Source organism: Oncorhynchus kisutch, unplaced genomic scaffold, assembly GCF_002021735.2.
Source record: "Oncorhynchus kisutch isolate 150728-3 unplaced genomic scaffold, Okis_V2 scaffold720, whole genome shotgun sequence".
Lineage (NCBI taxonomy): Eukaryota > Metazoa > Chordata > Actinopteri > Salmoniformes > Salmonidae > Oncorhynchus > Oncorhynchus kisutch.
Window position 1 is genome coordinate 1 of NW_022262665.1, and position 13,648 is coordinate 13,648.

General features: G+C 32.0%; 1 long non-coding RNA gene across 2 annotated transcripts; it reads left to right on the forward strand.

The window, feature by feature from the left end:
• Positions 1-2,024: 2,024 nt before the first annotated feature.
• Positions 2,025-12,411, forward strand: LOC116361504 (uncharacterized). 2 transcript variants are annotated; one of them, XR_004207633.1, is made up of 4 exons: positions 2,025-2,132; positions 2,657-2,897; positions 10,460-10,578; positions 12,264-12,411. It is a non-coding gene; the product is annotated as an uncharacterized LOC116361504 (long non-coding RNA). The 2 variants fall into 2 exon arrangements; XR_004207634.1 differs by lacking the exon at positions 12,264-12,411 and adding an exon at positions 12,104-12,176.
• Positions 12,412-13,648: the final 1,237 nt, after the last annotated feature.

Below are 13,648 nucleotides of genomic sequence, written 5' to 3' on the forward strand. Positions count from 1 at the left end.
AGAAAGAGAGAAAGAGAGAGAGACAGAGAGACAGAGAGAGACAGAGACAGAGTGAGAGAGACAGAGTGAGAGAGAGAGAGAGAGAGAGAGACAGAGAGAGAGACAGAGAGAGACAGAGACAGAGTGAGACAAATTGCCGCGGGCACTAGAAAAGTCTACAGCACCCGGCCTCCCCCTGCTAGAATCCGAAGTCAAATGTCTGCTGTTTGCTGATGATCTGGTGCTTCTGTCACCAACCAAGGAGGGCCTACAGCAGCACCTAGATCTTATGCACAGATTCTGTCAGACCTGGGCCCTGACAGTAAATCTCAGTAAGACCAACATAATGGTGTTCCAAAAAAGGTCCAGTCACCAGGACCACAAATACAAATTCCATCTAGACACTGTTGCCCTAGAGCATACAAAAAACTATACATACCTTGGCCTAAACATCAGCGCCACAGGTAACTTCCACAAAGCTGTGAACGATCTGAGAGACAAGGCAAGAAGGGCATTCTATGCCATCAAAAGAAACATACCAATTAGGATTTGGCAAAAAATACTTGAATCAGTCATAGAGCCCATTGCCCTTTATGGTTGTGAGGTCTGGGGTCCGCTCACCAACCAAGACTTCACAAAATGGGACAAACACCAAATTGAGACTCTGCACGCAGAATTCTGCAAAAATATCCTCCGTGTACAACGTAGAACACCAAATAATGCATGCAGAGCAGAATTAGGCCGATACCCACTAATTATCAAAATCCAGAAAAGAGCCGTTAAATTCTACAACCACCTAAAAGGAAGCGATTCACAAACCTTCCATAACAAAGCCATCACCTACAGAGAGATGAACCTGGAGAAGAGTCCCCTAAGCAAGCTGGTCCTGGGGCTCTGTTCACAAACACAAACACACCCTACAGAGCCCCAGGACAGCAGCACAATTAGACCCAACCAAATCATGAGAAAACTAAAAGATAATTACTTAACACATTGGAAAGAATTAACAAAAAAACAGAGCAAACTAGAATGCTATTTGGCCCTACACAGAGAGTACACAGCGACAGAATACCTGACCACTGTGACTGACCCAAAATTAAGGAAAGCTTTGACTATGTACAGACTCAGTGAGCATAGCCTTGCTATTGAGAAAGGCCGCCGTAGGCAGACATGGCTCTCAAGAGAAGACAGGCTATGTGCTCACTGCCCACAAAATGAGGTGGAAACTGAGCTGCACTTCCTAACCTCCTGCCCAATGTATGACCATATTAGAGAGACATATTTCCCTCAGATTACACAGATCCACAAAGAATTCAAAAACAAATCCAATTTTGAAAAACTCCCATATCTACTGGGTGAAATTCCACAGTGTGCCATCACAGCAGCAAGATTTGTGACCTGTTGCCACGAGAAAAGGGCAACCAGTGAAGAACAAACACCATTGTAAATACAACCCATATTTATGCTTATTTATTTATCTTGTGTCCTTTAACCATTTGTACATTGTTAAAACACTGTATATATATAATATGACATTTGTAATGTCTTTACTGTTTTGAAACTTCTGTATGTGTAATGTTTACTGTTAATTTTTGTTGTTTTTCACTTTATATATTCACTTTGTATGTTGTCTACCTCACTTGCTTTGGCAATGTTAACACATGTTTCCCATGCCAATAAAGCCCTTGAATTGAATTGTGAGAGAGAGAGAGAGAGAGACAGAGAGAGACAGAGACAGAGTGAGAGAGACAGAGACAGAGTGAGAGAGACAGAGAGAGAGAGAGAGACAGAGAGACAGAGAGAGAGACAGAGAGAGAGAGAGAGACAGAGAGAGAGAGACAGAGAGAGACAGAGAGAGAGAGACAGAGAGAGAGAGAGAGACAGAGAGAGAGAGAGAGACAGAGAGAGACAGAGACAGAGAGAGACAGAGAGAGAGAGACAGAGAGAGAGAGAGAGACAGAGAGAGAGGGAGATAAGTATGTATCCACTATGTATGGTTTTATAAGACTTTATTAAAACACTCTGGCCTTCAACTGTAGTAGCAATAATGTAATGTGTTGTGTGTCTACAGAGATCTGCTTTAGAGGAGGTGCTGGTTCTGGAGAGATGTCATGTTCTGGAGAGCACAGACAACAACAATGGACTACTTATTAGTAAGTACACAATCATTAGAAGTACGTAGAGGGGGATGGCAGGCAAGAGAGAGTTGGAGGTATTCAGGGAGAAGGAGGAGAACTAGAGCAGGATTCCAGAGAGTGGGAGGAGGAGGAGGGAGGAGAGAGGAAGGAGAGAGGGAGGAGGAGGGAGGAGGGAGGGAGGAGAAGGAGGAGAACTAGAGCAGGATTCCAGAGAGTGGGAGGAGGAGGAGAAGGAGAGAGGGAGGAGAGAGGAGGAGGAGGAGGAGAGAGGGAGGAGGGAGGAGGAGGGAGGAGAGAGGAAAGAGGAGGAGGAATAGGGAAAGACTGTTTGGATTATTCTAATATTAGTGTATATTAGTTAGTGTCTTTGTCTCTCTCTTTCTCTCTCTCTCTCTCTCTCTCTCTCTCTCTCTGTCTCTCTCTCTCTCTCTCTCTCTCTCTCTCTGTCTCTGTCTCTGTCTCTGTCTCTTACTCTCTTACTCTCTGTCTCTCTGTCTCTCTGTCTCTCTGTCTCTCTCTTTCTCTCTCTGTGTGTGTAGGGTTTGACAGTGGAGAGCCAGGTGTGTATGTAGAGTGTGTGAATTCAGGTGAGGTTAACTCCTGGCTGGTGCTCTGAGAGAAAGCTAACTCTGAGGGGTTAACCAACCGGATCAGACACCTCCGGACACAACTCATGGATACAGCCGGGAATAGCGCTGTAAATTTCCGTCGGAAATGCAGAAACCACTGTAGCTGATGCTGTGTGTCCTGCTAAACAGTCACCATTGGAGTTCAGTATTGGTACGTTACACAGACACACACAAACACGCATATACTAGACATATACTATAACATATACTATAACATATACTATATACTATACATATACTATACATATACTATACATATACTATATACTATACATATACTATATACTATACATATACTATACATATACTATACATATACATATACTATACATATACTATACATATACTATACATATCTATACCTATACTATACCTATACTATACATATACTATACATATACATATACTATACTATACATATAACTATACATATACTATACATTACTATACATATACTAAGACGATAGCATATACCTATACATATAACTATACATAGACCTAGACATATACATACCTATACAGAGTATACTATACTATACTATACTATACAGATACAACGTATACATATACTATACATATACTATACAGAGACTATACAGTATACATATATACACTATACATATACTATACATATACATATCATATACAGATACATAGCTACTAATACATATACTATATACTATACATATACTATACATATACTATACATATACATATACTATACATATACATATACTATACATATACTATACATAAACTATACATATACATACACTATACATATAGTATACATATACTATACATATACTATACATATACATATACTATACATATACTATACATATACTATACATACACTATACATATACTATACATATACTATACATATACATATACTATACATATACTATACATATACATATACCATACATATACTATACATATACTATACATATACATATACTATACATATACTATACATATACATATACATATACTATACATATACATATACTATACATATACATATACTATACATATACTATACATATACATATACTATACATATACTATACATATACATATACATATACTATACATATACTTACACTATACATATACTATACATATACTATACATATACATATACATATACTATACATACACTATACATATACTATACATATACATATACTATACATATACATATACATATACATATACTATACATACACTATACATATACTATACATATACATATACTATACATATACTATACATATACATATACTATACATATACATATACATATACATATACTATACATATACATATACTATACATATACATATACTATACATATACTATACATATACATATACATATACTATACATACACTATACATATACATACACTATACATATACTATACATATACTATACATATACATATACATATACATATACATATACATATACTATACATACACTATACATATACTATACATATACTATACATATACATATACATACACTATACATATACTATACATATACATATACTATACATATACATACACTATACATATACTATACATATACTATACATATACATATACTATACATATACTATACATATACATATACTATACATATACTATACATATACTATACATATACTATACTATACATATACTATACATATACTATACATATACATACACTATACATATACATATACTATACATATACTATACATATACATATACCATACATATACTATACATATACATATACTATACATATACATATACTATACATATACTATACATATACATATACTATACATATACATATACATATACATATACATATACTATACATACACTATACATATACTATACATATACATATACTATACATATACTATACATATACATATACTATACATATACATATACATATACATATACTATACATATACATATACTATACATATACATATACTATACATATACTATACATATACATATACATATACTATACATACACTATACATATACATACACTATACATATACTATACATATACTATACATATACATATACATATACATATACATATACTATACATACACTATACATATACTATACATATACTATACATATACATATACATACACTATACATATACTATACATATACATATACTATACATATACATACACTATACATATACTATACATATACTATACATATACATATACTATACATATACTATACATATACATATACTATACATATACTATACATATACTATACATATACTATACTATACATATACTATACATATACTATACATATACATACACTATACATATACATATACTATACATATACTATACATATACATATACCATACATATACTATACATATACATATACTATACATATACTATACATATACATATACTATACATATACTATACATATACATATACTATACATATACATATACCATACATATACTATACATATACTATACATATACATATACTATACATATACTATACATATACTATATACTATACATATACTATACATATACTATACATATACTATACATATACTATACATATACATATACATATACTATACATATACTATACATATACATATACTATACATATACATATACTATACATATACTATACATAAACTATACATATACATACACTATACATATAGTATACATATACTATACATATACTATACATATACATATACTATACATATACTATACATATACTATACATATACTATACATATACATATACATACACTATACATATACTATACATATACTATACATATACTATACATATACATACACTATACATATACTATACATACACTATACATATACTATACATATACTATACATATACATATACTATACATATACTATACATATACTATACATATACATATACTATACATATACTATACATATACATATACTATACATATACATATACATATACTATACATATACATATACTATACATATACTATACATATACATATACATACACTATACATATACTATACATATACATATACTATACATATACATATACTATACATATACTATACATATACTATACATATACATATACATATACTATACATATACATATACTATACATATACTATACATATACATATACTATACATATACTATACATATACTATACATATACATATACTATACATATACTATACATATACATAGACATATACTATACATATACTATACATATACATATACTATACATATACTATACATATACATATACATACACTATACATATACTATACATATACATATACATATACATATACTATACATATACTATACATATACATATACTATACATATACTATACATATACTATACATATACTATACATATACTATACATATACATATACATATACTGTACATATACTATACATATACATATACTATACATATACTATACATATACATATACTATACATATACTATACATATACATATACTATACATATACTATACATATACATATACTATACATATACTATACATATACATATACTATACATATACTATACATATACATATACTATACATATACATATACATATACTATACATATACATATACATATACTGTACATATACTATACATATACATATACTATACATATACTATACATATACATATACTATACATATACTATACATATACTATACATATACTATACATATACTATACATATACATATACTATACATATACTATACATATACATATACTATACATATACATATACATATACTATACATATACTATACATATACTATACATATACATATACTATACATATACATATACATATACTATACATATACTATACATATACATATACTATACATATACTATACATATACATATACATACACTATACATATACATATACTATACATATACATATACTATACATATACTATACATATACTATACTATACATATACTATACATATACTATACATATACATACACTATACATATACATATACATATACTATACATATACTATACATATACATATACCATACATATACATATACTATACATATACTATACATATACATATACTATACATATACTATACATATACATATACTATACATATACTATACATATACATATACTATACATATACTATACATATACTATACATATACATATACTATACATATACTATACATATACTATACATATACATATACATACACTATACATATACATATACATATACTATACATATACTATACATATACTATACATATACATATACCATACATATACTATACATATACATATACTATACATATACTATACATATACATATACTATACATATACTATACATATACATATACTATACATATACTATACATATACTATACATATACATATACTATACATATACTATACATATACTATACATATACTATACACTATACATATACATATACATATACTATACATATACTATACATATACTATACATATACATATACCATACATATACTATACATATACATATACTATACATATACTATACATATACTATACATATACAATACATATACTATACATATACTATTCATATACTATACATATACTATACTATACATATACTATACATATACTATACATATACTATACATATACATATACTATACATATACTATACATATACTATACATATACTATACATATACATATACTATACATATACTATACATATACATATACTATACATATACATATACATATACTATACATATACATATACTATACATATACTATACATATACATATACATACACTATACATATACTATACATATACATATACTATACATATACATATACTATACATATACTATACATATACTATACATATACATATACATATACTATACATATACATATACTATACATATACTATACATATACATATACTATACATATACTATACATATACTATACATATACATATACTATACATATACTATACATATACATAGACATATACTATACATATACTATACATATACATATACTATACATATACTATACATATACATATACATACACTATACATATACTATACATATACATATACATATACTATACATATACTATACATATACATATACTATACATATACTATACATATACTATACATATACTATACATATACTATACATATACATATACATATACTGTACATATACTATACATATACATATACTATACATATACTATACATATACATATACTATACATATACTATACATATACATATACTATACATATACTATACATATACATATACTATACATATACATATACTATACATATACTATACATATACATATACTATACATATACATATACATATACTATACATATACATATACATATACTGTACATATACTATACATATACATATACTATACATATACTATACATATACATATACTATACATATACTATACATATACTATACATATACTATACATATACATATACATATACTATACATATACATATACTATACATATACTATACATATACATATACTATACATATACATATACATATACTATACATATACTATACATATACTATACATATACATATACTATACATATACATATACATATACTATACATATACTATACATATACATATACTATACATATACTATACATATACATATACATACACTATACATATACTATACATATACATATACATATACTATACATATACTATACATATACATATACTATACATATACTATACATATACTATACTATACATATACTATACATATACTATACATATCATACACTATACATATACATATACATATACTATACATATACTATACATATACATATACCATACATATACATATACTATACATATACTATACATATACATATACTATACATATACTATACATATACATATACTATACATATACTATACATATACATATAACTATACATATACTATACATATACTATACATATACCATATACTATACATATACTATACATATACTATACATATACTATACATATACATATACATACACTATACATATACATTACATATACTTACATATACTATACATATACTATACATATACATATACCATACATATACTATACATATACATATACTATACATATACTATACATATACATATACTATACATATACTATACATAACATATACTATACATATACTATACATATACTATACATATACATATACTATACATATACTATACATATACTATACATATATATACATATACATATACATACACTATACATATACATATACATATACTATACATATACTATACATATACTATAACATATACATATACCATACATATACATACATATACATATACTATACATATACTATACATATACTATACATATACAATACATATACTATACATATACTATTCATATACTATACATATACTATACTATACATATAACTATACATATACTATACATATACTATACATATACTATACTATACATATACTATACATATACTATACATATACATATACATACATATACTATACATATACTATACATATACATATACATACACTATACATATACATATACATATACTACACATATACTATACATATACTATACATATACTATACTATACATATACTATACATATACTATACATATATCCCACGGTAGTTATCCCACAGTAGTTATCCCACGGTAGTTATCCCACAGTAGTTAACCCATGGTAGTTATCCCACAGTAGTTATCCCACGGTAGTTATCCCACGGTAGTTATCCCACAGTAGTTATCCCACAGTAGTTATCCCACGGTAGTTATCCCACGGTAGTTAACCCATGGTAGTTATCCCACAGTAGTTATCCCACGGTAGTTATCCCACGGTAGTTATCCCACGGTAGTTATCCCACAGTAGTTAACCCATGGTAGTTATACCACGGTAGTTATCCCACGGTAGTTAACCCATGGTAGTTATACCACGGTAGTTATCCCACGGTAGTTATCGGGGTCAAATGTGAATATCTCTCCACTGCTGCTGCACAGCACTTTTGGGTCGATCAGTCCTTCGTTCCAAATATTGGAGGAAGATGCCAGAGCTGAGCAAGATGTTAAAGGAAAACTCAACTCATAATCAGACATCTGGCCAGTATGATGCCGCGTTATGATTTCCGAAATTTGAAAGTTACAAATCTCGGAAACTTGATTTTGGGGAATATATCAACATTTGGACAAGTAAAAAAAAAAAATGTGTCCTTTAAAGAGTCTCTCTCTCTGTCTCTCTCTCTCTCTCTCTCTCTCAATTCAATTCAAAGTGCTTTATTGGCATGGGAAACATATGTTAACATTGCCAAAGCTAGTGAAATAGATAATAAACAATAAACAAAAGTGAAATAAACACTTTACAGTAAACGTTACTCACAGAAGTTCCAAAGGAATAGAGACATATAATGTTTATACATAGTGTTGTAACAATGTTAAAGTCTCTCTGTCTGACTCTCGCTCATCCTCTCTCTCTGTCTCAGACTGTAGGGGTCTGTCTATAGGACACAAGGAGAAGAGACCCCACGTGGTGGTGCAGGTGTCAGTCATCAACACACAGACACACACCATCACTAACTACTGCTGTACGGAGATAGTAGAGGTGAGAACACACCATCACTGACTAGTACAGAGATAGTAGAGGTGAGAACACACCATCACTGACTAGTACAGAGATAGTAGAGGTGAGAACACACCATCACTGACTAGTACAGAGATAGTAGAGGTGAGAACACACCATCACTGACTACTGCTGTACGGAGATAGTAGAGGTGAGACCACACCATCACTGACTAGTACAGAGATAGTAGAGGTGAGAACACACCATCACTGACTAGTACAGAGATAGTAGAGGTGAGAACACACCATCACTGACTACTGCTGTACGGAGATAGTAGAGGTGAGACCACACCATCACTGACTAGTACAGAGATAGTAGAGGTGAGAACACACCATCACTGACTAGTACAGAGATAGTAGAGGTGAGAACACATCATCACTGACTAGTACAGAGATAGTAGAGGTGAGAACACACCATCACTGACTACTACAGAGATAGTAGAGGTGAGAACACACCATCACTGACTACTACAGAGATAGTAGAGGTGAGAACACACCATCACTGACTAGTACAGAGATAGTAGAGGTGAGAACACACCATCACTGACTAGTACAGAGATAGTAGAGGTGAGAACACACCATCACTGACTAGTACAGAGATAGTAGAGGTGAGAACACACCATCACTGACTAGTACAGAGATAGTAGAGGTGAGAACACACCATCACTGACTACTACAGAGATAGTAGAGGTGAGAACACACCATCACTGACTAGTACAGAGATAGTAGAGGTGAGAACACACCATCACTGACTAGTACAGAGATAGTATAGGTGAGAACACACCATCACTGACTAGTACAGAGATAGTAGAGGTGAGAACACACCATCACTGACTAGTACAGAGATAGTAGAGGTGAGAACACACCATCACTGACTACTACAGAGATAGTAGAGGTGAGAACACACCATCACTGACTACTGCGGTACAGAGATAATAGATGTGAGAACACACCATCACTGACTAGTACAGAGATAGTAGAGGTGAGAACACACCATCACTGACTAGTACAGAGATAGTAGAGGTAAGAACACACCATCACTGACTACTGCTGTACGGAGATAGTAGAGGTGAGAACACACCATCGCTGACTACTACAGAGATAGTAGAGGTGAGAACACACCATCACTGACTAGTACAGAGATAGTAGAGGTGAGAACACACCATCACTGACTAGTACAGAGATAGTAGAGGTGAGAACACACCATCACTGACTAGTACAGAGATAGTAGAGGTAACCACTGCTGGACAGAGATAGTAGAGGTAACAGAGATAGTAGAGGTAACTACTGCTGGACAGAGATAGTAGAGGTAACTACTGCTGGACAGAGATAGTAGAGGGACCTACTGCTGGACAGAGATAGTAGAGGGACCTACTGCTGGACAGAGATAGTAGAGGGACCTACTGCTGGACAGAGATAGTAGAGGTAAGAACACACACATACACTCCTGTATATCGCTGTATATAATTCCTCTCTCCTCTGTGTGTGTGTGTGTGTGTGTGTTTCAGAGCACCAGTGACCCAGTGTTTCTGACCGGTGTGTGTATCTCTTCTCTCTGTGTGTGTGTGTGTGTGTGTGTGTGTTTCAGAGCACCAGTGACCCAGTGTTTCTGACCGGTGTGTGTATCTCTCCTCTGTGTGTGTGTGTGTGTGTGTGTGTGTGTTTCAGAGCACCAGTGACCCAGTGTTTCTGACCGGTGTGTGTATCTCTCCTGACCACCCTTTCACCCTGGACACGACACTCAAACTGACCGTCTATCACGCCAAGGTCAAAACACACGACACGGTGAGGATGTGTCTTTACTCTGTGTGTTTGTATTGTGTACTGTGTGTGTGTTTGTATAGTGTACTGTGTGTGTACTGACTGGGTGTGCGTGTGTGTGTGTGTGTGTGTACTGACTGTGTGTGTGTGTGTGTGTGTGTGTGTGTGTGTGTGTGTGTGTGTGTGTGTGTGTGTGTGTGTGTGTGTGTGTGTGAGTCCGGTAAGAGGCTTACTCTGGGTGATGTGATGTGAACATGTGTAATATGGCTGACTGAATTTTCTCTCAGTCAGAAATCAGGACTCCAGGTCCCATCTGTCCTCTAATGGTTTAGGACTACAGTTACCATCTGTCCTCTAATGGTTTAGGACTACAGTTACCATCTGCCCTCTAATGGTTTAGGACTACAGTTACCATCTGTCCTCTAATGGTTTAGGACTACAGTTACCATCTGCCCTCTAATGGTTAAGGACTACAGTTACCATCTGTCCTCTAATGGTTTAGGACTACAGTTACCAGACCATCTGTCCTATGTAATGGTTTAGGACTACAGTTCCCATCTGTCCTCTAATGGTTTAGGACTACAGTTACCATCTGTCCTCTAATGGTTTAGGACTACAGTTACCATCTGCCCTCTAATGGTTTAGGACTACAGTACCATCTGCCCTCTAATGGTTTAGGACTACAGTTACCATCTGTCCTCTAATGGTTTAGGACTACAGTTACCATCTGTCCTCTAATGGTTTAGGACTACAGTTACCATCTGTCCTCTAATGGTTTAGGACTACAGTTACCATCTGTCCTCTGATGGTTTAGGACTACAGTTACCATCTGTCCTCTAATGGTTTAGGACTACAGTTACCATCTGCCCTCTGTACTGGTTTAGGACTACAGTTACCATCTCCCCTCTGTACTGGTTTAGGACTACAGTTACCATCTGTCCTCTAATGGTTTAGGACGACAGTTACCATCTGCCCTCTGTACTGGTTTAGGACTACAGTTACCATCTGTCCTCTGATGGTTTAGGACTACAGTTACCATCTGTTCTCTAATGGTTAAGGACTACAGTTACCATCTGTCCTCTAATGGTTTAGGACTACAGTTACCATCTGTCCTCTAATGGTTTAGGACTACAGTTGCCATCTGTCCTCTAATGGTTAAGGACTACAGTTACCATCTGTCCTCTAATGGTTAAGGACTACAGTTACCATCTGTCCTCTAATGGTTTAGGACTACAGTTACCATCTGTCCTCTAATGGTTTAGGACTACAGTTACCAGACCATCTGTCCTATG